This window comes from Sus scrofa, chromosome 15, assembly GCF_054392235.1.
Source record: "Sus scrofa isolate SSC_HxYL_T2T_F1_AM1 chromosome 15, Sscrofa_HxYL_maternal_Yorkshire_Landrace_v2.0, whole genome shotgun sequence".
Lineage (NCBI taxonomy): Eukaryota > Metazoa > Chordata > Mammalia > Artiodactyla > Suidae > Sus > Sus scrofa.
In genome coordinates this window covers 90,789,828-90,812,162 of record NC_139397.1, presented here as the reverse complement: position 1 = coordinate 90,812,162, position 22,335 = coordinate 90,789,828, and the positions used below count along the sequence as shown (strand labels likewise).

At 37.3% G+C, this 22,335-nt stretch overlaps 1 protein-coding gene and 1 long non-coding RNA gene across 25 annotated transcripts in view; both read right to left on the bottom strand.

Moving 5' to 3' along the window:
• Positions 1–22,335, bottom strand: part of MYO3B (myosin IIIB) — a 453,696-nt gene that overhangs the window by 305,216 nt on the left and 126,145 nt on the right. The gene's annotated exons all lie outside the window — the stretch shown is intronic.
• Positions 6,185–9,384, bottom strand: LOC146395969 (uncharacterized). The gene is made up of 2 exons (XR_014829531.1): positions 7,949–9,384; positions 6,185–7,638 (listed from the first exon to the last, which is right to left on the bottom strand). It is a non-coding gene; the product is annotated as an uncharacterized LOC146395969 (long non-coding RNA).

Here is a 22,335-nt window from a genome sequence, read left to right as displayed (position 1 = left end):
GTTTCTTTGATTTTTGCTTTCAAGTTTCTAAATGCCAGAAAGGCTTCCAAAGGGCACCGCCTACAGCAATTACAGCATCCCCTTGCAATGTTGCTGGAAAAGAACATTCACATTTTCTCAGAAACTGAGAGTAGTCTATTATCACAACATGTTCTGAGACAATGGGGTTCAAGAGGGCAAACAAACAACTGGAAATAGTTCATTCAAATCATTGCCCTAGCCATTCACTCAATAAATATTTATTGAATACATACCACAAGCTATAGCAGGCTAGATAGATCTAGGACAGAATGACTTCCAGTTTTTAGCTGAGGCAAGCCATGTCCTCCATCTGTGACACAAAACGTCTTGCCTTCATAGATCAAGGCCATATGGGAAGGTGGGAAGCCTAAGTTCAATGGGATTTCACAGCTTTGGAGAGGCAAACATATAGCTGACATGTGATGAATTCTCTACCATATTGATAATAGTAAGAAAGGTACATTGGGAAGAAAATGTGGACTCACTGAACAGATCATTTTAATTTTCTCACATCAAAGGCATAATTTACCATCTGTTTCTGAGAACCCTGTTCTATAGTGAAGGTACATACTGCTTTTCAGGTCAGTGGTCAAGAGAAAAGCAGAGAATGTCATGATTGACCTAAAACACTCGGAGAATCACAGTGATTTTGTATGGAGGAGGGATTATACCACATGTGAATAAATGATTGAAAAGAAATGTTTCCCTTATTTCCATTTGCCTGAGAACACACAGACCTACTTGACAAATAATAACAACAATGATGATGATAATAATACTTTTTAGTTTTTTTAATAAAATAGATTACTCAAATGTACAAAATATGCATGGGTACCTAATGACTGTTTATGTGCGAGGATGACATCACAGACCAACTCGTGAAGAAGCAGGGCTTGCTTTTCCCCTTTTCCCCCAAGCGGCCATCTGTCCATGCTGTCACTTGGCATCCAGACATGCAATGACAGGCAGGCTAAAGTGGGGTCAGAAATGCAGAAGTCCTCCCATCTCACATGAGGACCATACCCTGGTGCAGTGCTCCAGCCAACTGAACTCTACTTGACAAGGACACTTTGAAAATCGCAAGTCAAACTAATGGTCAGTCACCAGTCACTGTCTGATAACCAAGGTCAGGTTGTTTGAATTCAAACTTCCCCATACCACCACCCACACTCACGCATATAAATTGTATACGTACACCCATGAAGTACACGAAATAATGAAGAAAGCCTTCACGTGGCTCTGACTTGAGGTTCTAAACACTGTGGAAGCATGCCCAAGATAATTAGAAACCATCAGGTGCAAATATTTTGTGACACTCTTCCCAATGAGGCAGGGAGGGCTATGCATCCACTAAGAAATGGGATCCATGCCCTCATCCCTTGAATCTGGGTCAGCTCTGTGACTGCTTTGATCAACAGAACTTTGCAAAAGTGATGTAGTGCCAGTTTGCACAACCAGACCTTATAAGAATGGCAGCCTTCACTTCTCAGCTCTTGAAATGCTTGCTCTTGGAGCCTTAAACAGCCATGCAGTCTAATTATCCTACTAGAGAGAGACCACATGCATAAAGAGAAGGGGCCAACTGATCCAGGCTTCCAGATAGTTCACCAAGGTACCAGGTATGTGAGTGAAGCCATCTTGGTTGGACCCTGCAGACTAGACCAATTACCAGCAGAATACCAGTGGTAACCCTAGGTTATGTCATGGGAAATAAAGAATCACTCAACTGAATGCTGCCCAAATTCCTGACACCCAAAATCACAAAATGTAAGAAAATGTTTGTTGCTTTAACCCACAAAAGGTTGGAGTAGTCTGTCATGTAGCAATAAGCATATGGAACAAAAGCTTACAGGGGAGTTTCCATTGTGGCTCATTGGGTTATGAACCCGACTAGTATCCATGAGGATGTGAGATCTATCCCTGGCCTCGCTCAGTGGGTTAAGGATCTGGCACTGCCACAAGCTGAGGCATTGGTCATAGATGCAACTCAGATCCTGCATTGCTGAGGCGTAGGTGTTGGCCGGCAGCTGTAGCTCTGATTCGACCCCTAGCCTAGGAACTTTCATATACCACAGGTGCAGCCCTAAAAAGAAAAAAAAAAAAAAAAAGCTTGTAGGATCTCAGGGCTGGGACTACCTGATTGATGGCCATAAAGGGAAAGTGTCCTAGGAAGGTATTAATTGGCAGATAGAAGGAAAGTCCATATCTCTTTCCCCATGTTTTACTTAAGACTTGATATAATGCTTGGTGACAAGGTTAGGAAACTAGAAACTGCCCTTCTGACATTACCACATTTTCTTTTCTTTTTATTTATTTCTTTTTAAATTTATTTTTTGCTTTTTAGGGCCACACTCGTGGCATAGTTCCCAGGCTAGGGGTTGAATCAGACCCACATCTACCAGCCTACACCACAGCCACAGCAAAACTATATCCAAGTTGCACCTACAACCTACATGACAGCTCAGGGCAACACCAGATCCTTAACTCACTGAGTGAGGTCAGGGATTGAACCTTCGTCCTTATGGATACTAGTAAGATTCATTTCTGCTGCGCCACAACAGGAACTCTCATCATCACATTTTCTAATGAATAGCCCTGGAAGAGTAAATATGGAAAAATAGCCAGAAATATTTCGAAAAAAAAAGTGAGGATTCACTCTGTCAGCTAAAAAAATATATACCTTAAAGTAATTAAAAGAGTATACTACTATTTTAAAAACAAAACAAATAGAAATTGCAGAAACAGACCCTTGTATATGTGATGTTTTAGTGTGGGATAAATGGACATTTCAATCACTGGGAAAGGATGAACTTTTATAGTGGTAGAGAATGGAGTCGGTCTCCTGTGGTATAAAGACAATAGGTTATTCACATTTTGATAAATCTAATTACATTCCTACTTGAATTAATCATAAAATAAGTTCTAGGTGGACTTAATTTTCTTTCTTTTTTGGCTGCACCCACAGCAAATGTAAATTCCCAGGCCAGGGATCAAATCCAAGCTGTAGCTGTGACCGACACCAGAGCTGTGGCAATGCCAGATCCTTAACCCACTGTGCCAGACCAGGGATCAAACCTGTGCTGTCATAGAGACAACACCAGCTCTTTAATGCTTTGTGCCACAGCAGGAACTCCTGAACCTAAAATTTAAATAACTAAAAATCTAAATATTTCTATTACCTAAATACAAAAGCTCAGGTAATAACATCAAGAATACTTTTAAAATCTTGAGCTAGGATAAAGATTTATAAGCATGATATAAATTCAAAAGTCACCAATGGAAAAAAATTGACAGATTTAATTATATTAAAACTTCAAATGCTGTATAGAAAAAGACACATTAAAATTAGAAAGCCAAAAGAAATCTCAGAAAAAGTACCTGCAATATATAACAGTCAAAGGATTAATAGCCATATTATATTATAAGCATCTATAAATTCCTAATATATAAAAACTCCAGTAGAAAAGTGGATGAAAAATATCAGCAAGCAATTCACTTAGATGGGGTACAAATGGCCAAAAAACATGGAAATATGTTCAACTCTACCAATAATCAGAGTAATAAAAATAAGATATAATTTTACCCACCATATTGGTAAAAATTGAAGATTGATAATACCTAGTTTAATAAGATGTAGAGAAAAGGTGTTCTCATACACTGTTGGAGGAAAATATAAATAGGCACAGCCATCTTTTAGAACAACTTGGCAATATCTGTTAATATTAAAAATACTGATTCACAAGTTCTAGTTTTTACTATCTACAGAAATGCACAGATACACAAATATACACATTATGATAGTCACTTATATGTTTTCATTATAATAGCAACAAAGAAGAGAAACACCAAAATGCCCATCTGTAAGGGAAAAGTTAAATAAATACATTATGAAACTTGTACACTACAGAACACAGCAGAGCCACTGTAAAAGAATAATCCAACCAATATAAGCTCTGACAAGGAAAGATACCTTTGATGAAATTGCTAAGTGAAAAAAAAGAAAGTTAGTAAAATACAAATGGTATGACCATATCTTGGTAGAAAAGTAAATTTACAAAAAAGTGTATGTGTATAAATACATATTATTATGAGCACAAGAAAAATCTAAGTGTGCATAAACACAGAAATACATACGTACATATATCAGAAAAGAGGAAATGTCTAAGATAATATTAACCAAGCTGTATTCACTAGTTACCTCTAAAAGAGAGATTTATAGTTTAGCATCACACAATCTTTTTATAACAAGGACCTATCATAGTCCTTTTATAATAGAAAACCCAACCAAAGAATAAAGTGATCGAAAAGGTTTAGTACTGAGTCGAACCATCTTTTTGTAGCTGCATTGTGATACCAATACCGCCTTCATCCTTGCCTCATAGTCAATACCTCCATACTTTAGTTCTTACTCCTAAAATGTGCCCAACATCTGAGAGATTAACTAGCATCTAAGAGTTATTTTCTGCAGGATCCATTCTCTAAAGTAGTGATATCTATGAGGAAGAGTGAGAAATTTAAAACCACACATGCCTCAAGGCTTCCAAATAACACCATTTCCCCTATCCCTGGCACAGGCTTTTACTAGGATGACCATCACAAAAACTACAGAAAGTCCCTCTTTTTAACAATAGTATGTTACACTTATCAGGAGTTTGGAGGCAGGCAGAAGTTTGAGAAACACTGCTCTAAGAACTAGTTAGCTAGCTCCTTTGAACTTCATGCTGAAATTGAGGCTGTTCCCAGTATGAGCAATAGTATTTATTTAGATTGTACAGTCCAAACACAGCTAACTCATTTCAATTGTGGAAATAGAATAACTAATTCTGTTTTTATTTATAATGGGCTTTTTTCCCATTTAAACTCATAATCATATTAACTAACATTTATATATTAACTCTTTTTTTTAACCTTCAAACTGCAAACCTATGTTTACTAATAAATAACAAAAAGCAGTCAATCTTATGTTAACTGAACTGACCTATAATGCTTTGGATGCCAGACTGTTTTGTTTTGTTTTCTCTTTAATTTTCTTTATTACTCAATGAATTGATTACATTTATAGTTGTACAATGATCATCACAACCCTATTTCATAGGATTTCCATCCCACAACCCCAGCGTATCCCCCATCCCCCAAACTGTCTCCTTTGGAAACCAGAAGTTTTTCAAAGTCTATGACTCAGTATCTGTTCTGCAAAGAAGTTAGGTCTGTCCTTTTTTCAGATTCCACATGTCAGTGAAAGCATTTGATGTTGGTGTCTCATTGTATGGCTGACTTCACATGATAATTTCTAGGTCCATCCATGTTGCTATAAATGCCAGTATTTCGCTCCTTTTAACGGCTGAGTAATATTCCATTGTGTATGTATACCACATCTTCTTGATCCACTCCTCTGTCAATGGACATTTAGGTTGTTTCCATGTATTGGCTATTGAAAATAGTGCTGCAATGAACATTGGAGTATGTGTGTCTTTTCAAGTCATGGTTTTCTCTGGGTAGATTCCCAGAAGTGGGATTGCTGGATCAAATGGTAGTTCTACGTTTAGTTTTCTAAGGAATCTCCATACTGCTTTCCACAGTGGTTGCACCAATTTACAATCCCACCAACAGTGTAATAGGGTTCCTTTTTCTCCACACCCTCTCCAGCACTTAATTGTTTGTAGACTTTTTGATGATGGCCATTCTGGCTGGTGTAAGGTGGTACCTCATAGTTTTGATTTGCATTTCTCTAATAATGAGGAGTGATGTTGAACAACTTTTCATGTGTTTTTTGGCCATCTGTCATCTCTTCTTTGGAGAGCTGTCTGTTTAGATCCTCTGCCCATTTTTTGATGGTATTGTTTTTTTGGTATGGAGCTGCAGAAGGTGTTTATAAATTTTGGAGATTAATCCCTTGTCAGTCGATTCATTTGAGAAGATTTTCTTCCATTCTGCAGGTTGTCTTTTAGTTTTGTTTAGGGTTTCCTTTGCTGTGCAGAAACTTTGAAGTTTAATTAGGTCCCATTTGTTTATTTTTGTTTTTATTGTCATTACTCTAAGAGGTGGATCTGAGAATATGTTGCTGTCATTTATGTCGGAGAGTGTTTGGCCTATGTTTTCCTCTAAGAGTTTTAGAGTGCCTGGTCTTATATCTAGATCTTTAATCCATTTTGAGTTTATTTTTGTGTTAGGGAGTGTTCTAATTTCATTTTTTCCATGTGGCTGTCCAGTTTTCCCAGCTCCACTTACTGAAGGGACTGTCCTTTCTCCATTGTATATTCTTGCCTCCTTTGTCATATATTAGTTGGCTGTAGGTGTGTGGGTTTAATTCTGGGCTTTCTATCCTGTTCCATTGATCTATATTTCTGGCTTTGTGCCAGTACCAGACAGTTTTGATGATTGTTACTTTGTAGTATAGACTGAAGTCAGGGAGCCTGATTCCTCCAGCTCCATTTTTCTTCTTCAGGATATCTTTGGCTATTCTGGGTCTTTTGTGCTTCCAAACAAACTTTAAACTATTTTGTTCAATTTCTGTGAAAAATATCCTTGGTAATTTGATAGGGATTGCACTGAATCTGTATATTGCCTTAGGTAGTATAGTCATTTTGATAATATTAACTCTTCCAATCCAATAGCATGGTATATCTTTCCATCTATTTGTGTCATCTTTGATTTCTTTCATCAGTGTCTTATAGTTTTCGGAGTACAGGTCTTTTGTCTATTTAGGTAGGTTTACTCCCAGGTATGTCATTCTTTTTGATGAGATGGTAAACGGGATTGTTTCCCTAATTTCTCTTTCTGATCTTTCATTGTTAGTATAGAAATGCTGTCAATTTCTATGTCTTAATTTTGTATCCTGAGACTTTTCCAAATTCATGGATGAGCTCTTAACAGTTTTCTGGTAGAGTCTTTAGGATTCTCTAGGTATAGCATCATGTCATCTGCAAATAGTGATAGTTTTACTTCTTTCTTTCCAATTTGGATTCCTTTCATCTCTTTTACTTCTCTGATTGCCGTGGCTAGGACCACCAAAACTATGATGAATAGTAGTTGGGAGAGTGGACATCCTTGTCTTGTCACCAATCTTAGTGGGAATTCTTCCAGCTTTTTATCATTGAGAATGATGTTAACCATGGGTTTGTCATGTATGGCCTTTATTATGTTGAGGTAGGTTCCCTCTATGCCCACTTTCTGAAGGGTTTTTATCAGAAATGGGTGTTGGATTTTGTCAAAGGCTTTTTCCGCATCTATTGAGAGGGTCATATGGTTTTTATTCTTCAGTTTATTAATGTGGTGTATCACACTGATGGATTTGTGGATATTGAAGAACCCTTGCATCCCTGGGATAAATCCCACTTGATCATGATGTACAATCCTTTTAATGTATTGTTGGATGTGGTTTGCTAGTATTTTGTTGAGGATTTTTGCATCTATGTTCATCAATGAAATTGGCCTGTAGTTTTCTTTTTTTGTGGTATCTTTTTGTCTGGTTTTGGTATCAGGGTGATGGTGGCCTCATAGAATGAGATTGGGAGTGTCCCTTCCTCTGCAATTTTCTGGAATAATTTCAGAAGGATAGGTATTAGCTCTTCTCTAAATGTTTGACAGAATTCTCCTGTGAAGCCATCTGGTCCTGGACTTTTTATTGTTGGAAGTTGTTTTTTTTTTTTTTTTTTTTTTTGTCTTTTGTCTTTTTTGTTGTTGTTGTTGCTATTTCTTGGGCCGCTCCCGCGGCATATGGAGGTTCCCAGGCTAGGGGTCGAATCGGAGCTGTAGCCACCGGCCTACGCCAGAGCCACAGCAACTCGGGATCCGAGCCGCGTCTGCAACCTACACCACAGCTCACGGCAATGCCGGATTGTTAACCCACTGAGCATAGGGCAGGGATCGAACCCGCAACCTCATGGTTCCTAGTCGGATTCGTTAACCACTGCACCACGACGGGAACTCCTGTTTGTTGGAAGTTTTTTAATCACGGTTTCAATTTCAGTACTTGTGATGGGTCCATTCATCTTTTCTACTTCATCTTGGTTTAGTCTTGGAAGATTGTACTTTTCTAAGAATTTGTCCATTTCTTCTAGGTTTTCCATTTTATTGGCATATAGTTGCATATAGTAGTCTCTTATGATCCTTTGTATTTCTGTGATGTCCGTTCTAACTTTTCCTTTTTCATTTCTAATTTTATTGAGTTGAGACCTCTCTCTTTTTTTCTTGATAAGTCTGGCTAAGGGTTTATAAATTTTGTTGATCTTTTCAAAGAATCAGCTTTTTGTTTCATTGATCTTTTCTATGGTTTTCTTTGTTTCTATTTCATTGATTTCTGCTCTGATCTTTATGATTTCTTTCCTTCTACTAACTTTAGGTCTTGTCTGTTCTCTCTCAAGCTGCTTCAGATGTAAAGTTAGCTTGTTTATTGAGCTTTTTCTTGTTTCTTGAGGTGGGCTTGTATTGCTATAAACTTTCCTCTTAGAACGGTTTTTGCTGCATCCCATAGGTTTTGGAGTGTCGTATCTTTGTCGTCATTTGCTTCTAGGTCTTTTTTAATTTCCTCTTTGATTTCTTCAGTGATCCATTTGTTGTTTAGTAGCATGTTGTTCAGTCGCCATGTGTTTGAGTTTTTTTGAAGTTTTTTTCTTGTTGTTGATTTCCAGTCATAGAGTGTTGTGGTCAGAAAAGATGCTTGATATGATTTCAATTTTCTTAAGGTTACCAAGGCTTGATTTGCAGCCCAGGATGTGATCAATCTTAGAGAATTTTCCATGTGCACTTGAGAAGAATGTGTATTCTGTTGCTTTTGGATGGAATGTCCTATAAATATCTATTAAGTCCATTTGGTCTAATGCTTCATTCAGGGCCTGTTTTTCCTTATTGGTTTTCTGTCTGGATCATCCATCCATTTCTGTAAGTAGAGTGTTAAAGTTCCCCCCACTATTATTGTGTTATTATTGATTTGCCCTTTTAAGGTTGTTAGCAGTTGCCTTATATATTGTGGTGAACCTTGTTGGGTGTATAGATATTTAAATTGTTACATCTTCTTCTTGGATTGATCCTTTGATCGTTATGTAGTGACTTTCCTTGTCCCTTAAAATACTCTTCATTTTAAAGTCTATTTTGTCTGATATGAGTATTGCTACTCCAGCTTTCTTTTGATTCCCATTCGCATGAAATATTTTCTTTCATCCTCTCACTTTCAATTTGTATGTGCGCCTAGAAGTGAAGTGGGCCTCTTGAAGACAGCATATATATGGATGTTGTTTTTGTATCCATTCAGCCAGTCTGGGTCTTTTGGTTGGGGCATTTAGTCCATTAACATTTACGGTAATTATTGATATGTATGTTCTTATTGCCATTTTATTAGCTGCTTTGGATTTGTTTTTGTTGCTCTTTTTACTTCTTGTTCTCTCTTCTTCTTGATGACTATCTTTAGTGTTGTATTTGAGTTGATTTTTCTTATTTGTCTGTGTATCAATTGTAGATTTTTGGTTTGAAGTTATTCTGACATTTTGATATGGGTCTACATTTATATGAGATTGTTTTAAGTTGTTGATCTCTTAATTGCAAGTGCATCTCCAGTGTCCTGCATTTGTACCCTCCTCTTCTCATGATTTCTGATTTTGGTGGCATGATTATATATACACCTTTACTGGTGAGCCTTGTCATTTGTGGCATTTTTGTTTCCTGTTGCAGCCTTTTCTTTTCTGCCTAGAGAAGTTCCTTTAGTATTTGTTGTAAGGCTGGTTTAGTGGTGCTGAATTATCTTAGCTTTTACTTATCTGTGAAGCTTTTGATTTCTCCTTCAAATCTGAATGAGAGCCTTGCTGGGTAAAGTAATCTTGGTTGGAGGTTTTTTCATCACCTTAAGTATATCATGCCACTCCCTTCTGGCCTGCAGAGTTTCTGCTGAAAAATCTGCTGATAACCTTATCAGGGTTCCCTTGTATGTTGTTTCTTTTCCCTAGCTGCTTTCAAGATTTTCTCTTTGTCTTTAATTTTGGTCAGTTTGATTAGTATGTGTCTCGGGGTGTTCCTCCTTGGGTTCATTTTACATGATACTAGTGCTTCCTGGATTTGAGTGAGTGATTCCTTCCCCATGTTAGGGAAGTTTTCGGCTATTATCTCTCAGAACATTTTTTCTGTCTCCTTCTCTCGCTCTTCTCTTTCTGGCACACCTATAATATGGATGTTGGTGCATTTAATGTTGTCCCAGAGTTCTCTGAGACTCTCTTCATTTGTTTTCAGTCTTTTTTCTATTTTCTGTTCTGCATCCGTAATTTCCACTAATCTGTCCTCCACCTCGTTTATTTGTTCTTCTGCCTCCTGTATTCTGCTGTTAGCTGCTTCTACTGAATTTACTTCAGTTATTGTATTTTGCATCTCTTCTTGTTTAAGTTTTATATCTTATATCTCTTTGTTCAGCGTTTCCTGTAAGCTATCCATCTTTGCCTCCAGTTTATTTCCAAGGTCTTGCATCATCTTTAGCATCAACAATCTAAAATCTTTTTCCTGGAAGCTGAGTATCTCCTCATCACTTAGCTGATTTTCTGGGGTTTTTCTTTTCTCCCTCATCTGAGTTATAGTTCTCTGTCTTTCCATTTTTATAGGTTTTTGGTGTGGTGACCTTCTTATAGATAACAGAGTTGTAGCCTCTCTTACTTCTAGTGTCTGCCCCCCTTGTGGCTTAAGTTGGTACAGGGGCTTGCTGTAGGCTTCCTGATGGGAGGGACTGATGCCTGCCCACTGGTAGGTGGGGCTGATTCCTATCCCTCTGGTGGGTGGGGCTTTGTCTCTGAATGGGATTAGAGGTGGGGCTTTGTGCCTGGGGGGTCTTTAGGCAGCCTGTTTACTGATGGGTGGTATGGTGATCCCACCAGGATTGTTGTTTGGCCTGGAGCTTCTCAGCACTGATGGGTGGGGCCATATTTTCCCAAAATGGTTACCTCCAGAGAAAGGCACACTGCTGAAGATTCTGGAGAGCTTTGCTTCCAATGTCCTTCCCCAACAAGCCACAATCACCCCTGTTTTCCCTTGAGGTCCCCCAAGAATTGCAGTCAGGTTTGGCCCAGATTCCTATGGAGACTTTGCTTTGCCCTGGGACCCAGTGCACGTGAAATTTTGTGTGTGCCTTTTAAGAATGGGGTCTCTGCTTTCCCCAGTCCCATGGAGCTCCTGTGCACAAGCCCCACTGGCCTTCAATGCCAGATGCTCTCCGGGGGCTCTTTCTCCCAGTGCCAGATCCCCACACATGAGAGTTTGACGTGGGCTCAGAATTCTCCTATAGGTGAGTCTCTGTGAACCAATTATTTTCTAGTCTGTGGGACTTCCTACCTGGGAGGTATGGGGTTGCTTATATCATGTAATCACCCCTCCTACCTCTTGATGTGGCCTCCTCTTTGTCTTCTGGAGTAGGATATCTTTTTGAAGGTTTCCAGTCCATTTAGTTGAAGGTTGCTCAGCATTTAGTTGTAAATTTTGTTGATTTTAGGAGAGAAGTTGAGCTCCAGTCCTTCTATTCTGCCATCTTAATCCCATCTCCCAGCTATATGAACTCTAAGAGCTAATACCATGTGGTGTAAGAGTTAGAGAAATAAAAGACCACATACAAAATGAGAATTTTATTCACACAATTTTAGCTTCAAATGTTATTACTAGTTGTGCCTATTCCTTTTTTAAAATCAGAAGTCTCTCCAATCCCATTCTCTGTGGCAGTGTTGCGGGTTTCAGAAACTGTGAGCTACTGAAGGATACACCCAACTTGACTTGCTGATGCCTGCTCCCACACTTCAGTTTTGCTTCAGGGCTGCAGAGAAGTATCCAAGGCTCACAAACACCTATCTATTTAGAATTTCCCAGTAAGGCTTCCATTTGCCTCCTACTGCTGGCTCTAATTACCTAGCCAGTGCCTGAGAGGGGAAATCCAGGCTCCTGCCTCCACTCAGCCTATGTGGCAGCTCTGTGTTGCTAGTTTCCCATAGGCTTTCTCTTCTCACACAGACCCTGACACACAAAAGGGCCCTGAAATACTGGACTATGTGTCCCCACTGTCACCTGCCATGTAACTCTGTACCAAACAATTGTTCATCATAAATACCATTTGTTATTGGGAGTATAATGTTGAAGATTAGTCATTAAACCACCCCAGCAACTCCCAACTGTTGTTTGTTTCTTGATGGAAGCCAGGATTCTGGAGAAGGGCATTCTCCTTAAAGGATTCTGTCTCTTTCCCTTTCTGATCATTTTAAGCATAAAGTGAATTTGGCAGAAGAGTTTGAATGCAGAAAAATGTATTAGTAACATTCCCCTTTAACTGGACTGAGTTTTGTGCCCAGAAGTATACAAAATTAGGATGATCTATAACCATTATCATTTCAGTTTGAGGGACTACAATTCCCTCAAATTTCTGATAAATCATTTGTTGGATAAAGCAACCTAAAATATCAACATCCCCCGATTTGACATTTGAATATATTATTTGGACTAAGTTATTTATTTAAGTCTAGGATAGCTTCATTAGTCAACTAGGATGTTTTTTCCTAGGGGGTCAGTCACCAAATTAAAACCCGGTTGAGCAGTTGGTGCAGATAATGAAGGGTACTGTGGTCTTTCCAGTACAGCTGAGGGAAAGAACACCACACACTGACCAGAAGATTGGTTTGACAGTCAGGGAAATTACTCTCATTGCCATCTAGTAGACTCCAACTCCCCTGTCTGAGGGAGCATCTTTAATAGGCTGAGATGTCTTCTCTTCAGGCATCTTGCACAGATACAGCCTGTGAAAGTCTGACCTGCCTGCATGCCAGCACTCGCCATGGTATGTCACCTAACTGAAGAAACCCTCTTTTTGTAATTTAGCACCACTTCTCCAGATTTTTTTTTTTTTTTTTTTTTTTTTGATTCTCCAAGAGATCTCCTGTGTGGAAATCTGGTTCATCTTTACACTTAGCTAGGTTTACAAAAACAAAAACGAACCCTAACTCTCAAGTCATTTAAGATGTAATGTGGTGAATTTCAAAAAGCAGAAGAATAACCCAAAGTATATCTCATTTTTTGTTTATGAGCACTAATTGAAGTTGGTTGCAGACTAGATGTGCCAGGATGAAAATAGCCAGCAAGAATTGGTTTTAATCTTGTCACTCGTGTTGTTTCCTATAATGTTTGACTCTCTACTTTTCAAACCTCAAAGGTGAACAGAAAAGAAGACATAGATATTCTTTCATCTGTAGCACAAAGTTTCTTATTCTGCCACTCTGGCCCAGACACCAAGTGCCACTATTACCCACCTCCAAGGGACACCAGTCCTTTCTGCATTACTACCTCCTAGAGGGACATGGTTGGGCAGGAATTGGGATAAGATGTGCCATATGGTAAGGATTTAGAAAATGACATATCCTTATGTTGAGGGCAGGAAATTAGTCTTGTCTTGTGTCCTAAGCCACCTAGTACAATAGGAAATAAGAGAGGTGCTTACATACAGGGTATGACTCCATACTTTTGATAAGGTCCCTGCTCATATCTGTCTTCTAGCTGAGAAAACCTACACTATCAAGAACACTGTCCATTTGAGCAGCAGGGGGAAAAGAACATGTGACTCACTTTTCAAAGGCTCCCACCCAGAAATGTTACATGGCACCTCCACTTACATTGTCAGACCCAATTTCAAAGGGGTAGGTAAATGAAATCTGACCAAAGGGACTTAGAATACTGACCAGCTCTATGCATTGCATACCTCAGAGGGAGTTAAGGATCTGATGAAACAAGATATTAAAGTATTTTTAAAAACTGGAAGCCCTATACAACAGTGAGTTCTTTTTGTAAAAAAAATATGGCCACACCCACAGCATATGGAAGTTCCCCAGCCAGGGATTAAATCCAAGCCACAGCTGTGACCTATACCATAGATGCAGAAACACAGGATCCTTTAACCCAAGGCACTGGGCTGAGGATCGAACCAGCCTCCTCAGTGACCCAAGCCACTGCAGTCAGGTTCTAAAACCACTGCGCCATGGTGGGAACTCCCAATAGTGAATTCCTTTATTAATGAATGCCACATCACTGAGAGTATTCAAGACCTCTGCCACACCACCATTGTATAATGTCATCCCAACAATGTAAAGCACAAAGGTTTTTTATATTCATAAGACACTTCCTAGGCTTTTAGATTTCATCAAAGACTCCACATAATTCTTCCTGCAATCTAGGGAATAAACCTTGTTTCCTTACTACCCTCTCCCCATGCTACAAAGCTTTTTACCTCCATTTCTGGGATCCCGGAATTGGCTTCATTTCCATTTAAAATCAGTATACTGGGAACAAAGGAAAAGGAATGGCAGCTAAACTTCTTGGTTGAAAATTTTGGCCCTAATACTTGCTAGTTAAAAAATCTTAGCAAATCTTTCTGAGCTTTAGTTTCCTTCTCTAAAAAGTGGGCATGTGAATAGCACTTACCCTCCAAGAGTTCTCAAGGATTAAACATATATAATATGTAGAGTGCTCAGCCCAGTGCCTAGCTTGTAATAAACATTCAGCGAATATTTCCTTTCCTTTTTTTCTTTTAGAAGAAAGAAACTTACTGGGAAGTTCTTTTAAGGGCCGTGGTAGCAATGAAGGTAACTGTTATGTCAACCAAACCACTGGCAGTGTCCAGGGAGCAAGGCTGGTCCAACAAAATGGTACGTGAGCCTGCCTCAGTGGATTCATTCATTTAATAAGTTAATCATTCAAGCATTTATTTCCTATCCTCTCTATTTCAGGCACTGTGCCTGGCTTCTAGTGATAACTGAGACATTATCCCTCCTTCCATAATCTAGTAGGGCAAGCAGATGCATAAATGTACTCTTGCAGAGCCTAAAAAACACCATCCGAGTTATAAATCCTACGTAGAGTTCAAGGCAGCTCTAGTCACCACCCATCCTGAACTCTCATGCCAGGGTATCTTGCTTGAGGTTCTATCCTACAGTCCTCTGGTACAAAAATTTATCTCTCTTATTAAAATGAAAATAGCCCTGAGGGAAGAACTACAGTATTTTCACTTCCTCCCATCTAAGGCCAACTACACTAGGGATATGATCTGACTGGTCTCTGGAGAGAGCAGTCATATCCTTAAACTCTCTTCCCCATTCCTGTCTCAGGCCCAGTATTTCACTGCCTGGGATTCATTCATTTAGATCACCATTTAGCCACCTGGGACCTGATTTGGAAATAAAACAAATTACCTCTAGAATGATTCTAATTGTCTGGAAGAAAATTCCCAGAGAACAAATCTCGAAATATATATGGCATATATTTATATCAACACATATACAAATATACACATTTATAAGCCTTCATCAAAATTCTATCAACTCTCCAAATAGTATTTCTAGAACATGATTATCATAATTATTATTTCCTCACCTAATCATTTTCCCTTCATACAGTTGTGTCTTTGGTCTCGTGATAGCATCTATAAGAGGCTAGAGCTTCTTGTTAAAAGTACACTCACAAGCTATTCCTATAGTACTGCTGCTGTGCTAATCATGAACAGCGATTAAATATCTTGCAAGCAATTTTAACATTCATCAAACTGATAATGGCAAGAAACAAATTGGAGCCTTTCAGTGTTTTACCAAATGGGCTCTCTAATTCCTTATTATGCTATATATTTCTGGAAACTATTTCTATACACAAACCAAGCTGAAAAGAAATGTGCTCTTTGCTGCAAAAATAAAAGAACAAGTTTAAGCTGCTTGCCACCCTGGGGATAATCACAATCACATTAAAATGCAGCTCGATGGCTCATTTTTCGTCTTTCCCCTCTATCAGTCAGTAAATTAATTCCTTCATAGATATGAACATCAATATTCTATTTTTGTAAAAAGTGCTTTTTTTCAATTACTTCCTGAGAAAAGCAGAGTTACTATGGCAATCTCTGAATTTCGCACTCTGCAGCTTTAGACTACCACTGTTTTAAAAATGGAAAGCTATAATTTAGCTCAATTCCTTTTGTAAGGTGTAAGGAGAATACCCACACGTTCATAACTGTCTGCGGCAACAATGTGTGTGTGTGTGGGGGGGGGGGGGGCGGGGAATGGAGAATGAATCTTTTCCGAAGGTGAATTTTTATATCTCAGCACCCAGTGAGTGCCTCAGTCATAATGGATGCTAGACAAATTTGTTGAAGATGAAGAATAAACTGTATATTTCCACCTTGACTCCTTCCTATTAATTATCCTATTCAACATGTTAAGGAGACCAACTGGTGCGAAGGTTTTACAGTCCTTTGGGCTACAGAGTGGTGTCATGGCCCATGAAGACCCTGATACCTTCCCATTATAGGGCTCTGCTCAGTTCTGTAGCCTCCTTTTAATAACACACAATGCTACCTTGTAGTTCCCGGTACCTGGATAACAAGAACCATCTATAACAGGTGCTCTCTGATGTGGAGACCTCTAAGTAGTTCATATTGGAAAGCCCATTCAAACACCCTTCTTGTGGTATATACCATGTGGGTGTAGATGTACCATTAGCCATCAATCGTTACACAGACAGATTGGTAACATCTTAATAACCTGTATTACCACTTCCATTTCTACATGGTTTGTCCTTTAGAGATTTCTTCTGCTTTAGACCAACTTCTTTTTGCCATACCTTCCTCTTTCAGTCTTAGACTGGAAAGACAAATGCACTCAAACCACACATAGTCCAGCACTCCGCTCATCAGAGGAGGAGCTTAGAAGTGGGAATAAGATCAAAGTTCTACCAGGAAAGATAAAAGGATCTGCCTCTCATGTGAAAAGATCTCCCACTGTTGGAAGGCCTGTAATATGTTTTCTTAACCTGGGGCCATGAATGAGATTCTGAGCATCCATAAACTCTCAGACTAATAGACAACATTCTAACCATTTTCTAGGTAGAAGATTATATGATGTTCAGCAAGTTCCTATGAGCTGAGGACCCCCCAAATGGGTGAAGCCCACTGGTTCAGCAGGTCCAGGGAGGGCTTCAGGTTGAGACTTGGAGCAGATGGCCAGCATTCTTTGGAATAACGCCTTCAATCTACTGAGAGAAAAGAGCTCTCAACATGGAATTCTATTCCCAGGTAAGTTATTTTTCAAAAATGAAGATGTTTTATAATAAATAAGAAACAAAGATCTTTTAGAAAGATAAAGACTTAGAGAGTTTATTAATCAGAAGCCCTGTAAAAACTATTGTACTTCAACCCTGAATTCAAAAATAGGATAGAAGCTTCACTGAACAAAGAGATTTGGTAAACATAAGTAAAATTTTAATAGTAAAGAAACTGCTAATAGTAATGACTAATTTAGGGATGGGGAATGAAAAAATAAGGTAGAGTAGAATATGCAGAAGAATCAAGAGATTTATTGAGTTAAATCTTTTTAGAAGTTCTTCTATTGCTTAAGGAATAGATAAAAATATGTATTTTATTTAGACCTTGTTAAATTAATGGAATATGTTAAGAATTTAAAGGTATCCACTAAAATAATATAAATCTAATGTACAATTTCCAAATGATATAGAGAGGGGAAAGGAAGCAGTAAAGAAACTCAGTATAATAGTCGGTACACACACACACACACACACACACAAATTAAAAGAAAAATTTAAAAATAAAAAATTAAATAGTAGAAACAAATCCAAAGATATTAGGAATCATGAATGTAAACAGAATAAACTAGCTGATTAAAGAGTCGCAGATCGATTTTTTAAAATATCCAACTATATGTTGTTTACAAAACATAATATAATGACACAACAATGTTGAAAGGAAGGAGATTTAATAAGATATAAGACAAATATTAACAAAAATTTAGTTGATAGAGTGAAACTAATATGAAATTACATAATGAAAAAGAAAACTATTCATTATTCCAAGTTCACATTTGTAAAAATGGAAAGAATTACGGAAAAAAAATTGATCAATGCGCAATCAGTGCAGGAATGTTTAATAGGCTTAAATTAATGGTAACATGTAAGATCTTGCTCTTTGTAATTAAACATCACACATTCTTTTTAAGCATACATGAATTATTTTCAAAAGCTGACCATGGCTGTTCATAAATGTTCAATAAATAATATGAAATTGAAGTTACACAAACCACTGTTTAAACTCAGTGCATTAAAACTAGAATTCAATTTTTTTAAATATAGCAAACTATTTGTTCATAAGGGTAAGACAAACCTAAATAATTTATGAGTTAAATAAAAATATTAAAGTAAAAATTAGGAAATATTTAGAACTGATAATGAAAATACTACATATTCAAAATTGTGAGATGCAACAAATGTTTTTTAAAATAATTTTTATAACATATTATATCTAAGAAATTAATAGGGAAAAAAGAAAGATTGGGCTAAGTCTTCAGCTAAAAATTATGAGAAAATAGCAAAATAAACCCAAATAAAATAAAACAGTATGAAGAAATTTATTTTTAAGCATAGAAATTAATGAAATAGAAGACAAATAATAAAATTGATCAAACTAAAGGTATTTCTTTTAAAAGATTATTACATTCTAGTTCTAGGTAATAAGATGGAATAAGCACACTCTGTCTTGTCTCTCACACTGATGCAGCTAACAATTTTAGACACAGTGCATGGAACAATTATATGAAGACTCTGAAAATTAGAGACTGGTGGATGGGTGGAGGGGAAGATGAGACTTCTAAGTAGGACTCAATCAATGATAAATTTACCATTCCTTCTTTCCATATCTCCAACCTGGTCTAAAGGCAGCCTGAAAACCAAAAGTGGACACAGACATGGCCAGAGAAAGCTCCAGGACAATATCTTTAGTTCAGGCTTGAAAAGCAAGAAAGGGGCCTCCTGGTAGCAACTAACACCTAGAACTCTGAAGGAAGGTAACTCTCCTCTCTTATCAGTGGTATTCTGGTCCCAAAAAGGTAGAGTGAATTCCTGTTGCTATTTTCTCTAGCATCCAGTCACTTGGCCCTAGACACAAGCATAGTAAGAGTACATGTGTAATACCATGTACTCAGAGCAAATAAATACCCAGATCTCTCTGCCTGTAAAACTGAAAAGGGAAACTCTAGGAAATCAGAAAGCATCATGGAGATCATAGAGAGGGAGGAGCTTAGGAAAGAAACACCCTAAAGCTGTTTATGAATTGCTTTACACAATTCCAAATTTTGAATCTGTGTATCTGATCCTAAACAGCATGTCAAAAACTTCGAGAAATGAACTAAGAGATAAACCACCACCCAAATCCCAAATTTGCCAATGGGTAGTGCACATGCAGGACAGATCTGAATAATACCATAAAGGCTTTGAAACTGTAAAGGTTCTGAATGTGTGCTCTTTAATTATAAAACATTTAAATCACAACTTGCAGAAGCCCAGATGAAACTTTTGGCCTAATATCAATAAGTCCAATCAAGCACTAAAACAAAAATATCAACATTCACTGTAAGATTTAAACAAGACTCAGACTCTTACAACATCATGTTCAAAATGTCAAGAATAGTGTCTAAAATCATTCTGCACACAAAGACAATGAACATACATAAATGCTAAAATGACACAGATTTTGGAATTATCTGACAAAGACTTTAAAGCAGGTATTATTAAAATATTCTAACAAGTACAAACAGTCCATAATGAAAAGAAAGGGTAAAAAACTCTCAGCAATGAAATAGAAGAATATATAGATACATATACATGAATAAATGGAAATTTACAATTGAAAATTAACAAAATTTTAAAACACCCTAGAAGGGCTAAATACAGAATGGAGGTGACAGAAGAAAGAATTAATGAACTTGAAGATAAATCAATAGAAATTACCCAACATGAAGAAAAAAGATTGAAAAGCTTTTTCATTAATATAATTATTAGTTATAACTACTAAGGTAATTCATTATACTAACAAATTAAAGGAGAAAATGATCATCACAATAAGTGCTTAAAAAGCATTTGATAAAACTCAACACTTATTCACAATTTTTTAAAAAGAAAACATTTATAACCTAAGAGAGTATTACTACCAAAGTTATTTATAAAATAGTAGAAGCATTCTCTTAAAATAGGAAGGAAGATAGACTCTCACTATTACTTCTATTTAACCTAATACAAAATTAGAAATAAGCATTAAAAGAAGTAGGAACTACTAAGTATGAGAAAGAGAAAAATAAAAATATAACAACAATAAAAAAATTGAGTAAGTATAAATCCTTGTTTTTAATATGCAAAGCTTTTGTTAAAAAGTATAAAACTTAATTGGAGGACATAAAAGAAGCCTAAACTGGAGTTCCCGTCGTGGCGCAGTGGTTAACGAATCCGACTAGGAACCATGAGGTTGCGGGTTCGATCCCTGCCCTTACTCAGTGGGTTAACGATCCGGCGTTGCCGTGAGCTGTGGTGTAGGTTGCAGACGCGGCTCGGATCCCGCGTTGCTGTGGCTCTGGCGTAGGCCAGTGGCTACAGCTCCGATTCAACCCCTAGCCTGGGAACCTCCATATGCCACGGGAGCGGCCCAAGAAATAGCAACAATAACAACAACAACAACAACAACAAAGACAAAAGACAAAAAAAAAAAAAAAAAAAAAGAAGCCTAAACTAAAAAAACGCTATGTCATTTTGATGGGTGTGAAGACCTTTGAACTTCAGGTGTGATTTCATGAAATAGAAGAGAGCAATGGAGAGATGCAGTCATTTCCTTTACACTGCTATTAGCTGTTGTGGAAGTTCTACTCACCCACGCTCAGATCTGGACCAGACTCCATGACCTGGCTTATTAAACCAAGTTTGCTTTACACTATCAAGGAATTATCAAAGTATAATAATTCAATTCTGATATTCACACCAGAATTGTCAAGTAAACAAACGAGTCCAGAAATAAGTCTACATATAGGTAAAATCTAGATTATAGTAGATATGACATATTAAATCAGTGGAGAAAGACTAATCAATAAATGATATTGGAACAAGTTGGCTTTCCATATAAAAAATAATTAGGTTTCTCTAATTAAATAAAAACTAAAATTTTTAGATGAATTAAAGACCATAAACGAGAAAAGCTACACTTTAAGACCTGCAGATAAAAATATTGAGAATAACTTTATGACTTTTATGTTGGTAATGATTTCTACAATATAAAAAGCATACTCAAAAAAATAATAAAAAATAAAAAGCATACTGAAAGAAGATTGAGACATTTGATCCACTGAAATTAAAAGTTTCTAAAGAACAGTAAATGTCACAAACCAAGTTAAATACAAGCCACAGATTTAGAGATGTTTACAACACATAAAACAATAAAGAATTAGTACTCATAATCTATAAGATGTTCCCATAAATTAATAAAGACAAAAACCCCTTTGAAATGCAAGTTGCCAATATCTGATTAAACTGAAGATGTTCATATCCAACAACGTAGCTGTTCTACTTCTAGGTCTGTCCTCCAGAGAAACCCTCATTGTACATATCTGCAAGACAATCGGTATTGTCTGTAGTAACAATGTAGATGCACATCAATAAGAATATGAATAGATAAAGTATGATAGAGACTAATAGTGGAATACTATTCTGTGGGTAAAATGTACATATTAGACCTACATGCATCAACATCAAACACAAGATATTTAGCAAGCTACAAATGAGTATGCATAGTATGACAGTTTATATAACATTTTAAAAGAATCAAATAATATTCTATATTATTAATACATGCATATGCAATAACAGTTTTCAAAAATGCATGGGAATGATACACACAAATTTCAGTGTGGTGGTCACCTCTAGGGAAAGAGAGAGAAATGAAATGGGCCGTGTCCTTTACTTCTATCTGTTACATTTTATTCATTAAGGAAAAGGAATCTAAGCAGAGGTGGAAGGTTCACAGATGTTGCATTATTTTCTAAGCTTTTATGTGTGTTTTAAATATTTAACACAAAAACGAAATAAAAATTTAAAAGCATAGGCCATTCTCTTCAGGGAATAAATTATTTTAACATAAACATCTTCCCCAAAGGTTCCTTTCTCTTTCTTCTCCTCCCCATCATTCACCAAAATTCTTTGCAAGCCTCTACTCCTCTGAAAAAAATTCCCTGACCCCTCAACTCCGCCTGCCTCTCCCCCACCTTCTCTGTACCCCCACAGGACACCCCCATTGGACTCAAATGCTTTTCTGTTATCCTAACACACTGACATGTATTGGGCTAAACCACACAAGATTACTGCTGCTTGTCAGTCAAAAACATTTAAACATTGAGAATGTCATACAGTTCCATCAGTAATTATGTTAGGAGACCATTGACTGAAACTGCTCACCTTGGCCAAGTATGACTATAGCCACTTGCATGAGTTGTCTCACAATAGGAACCC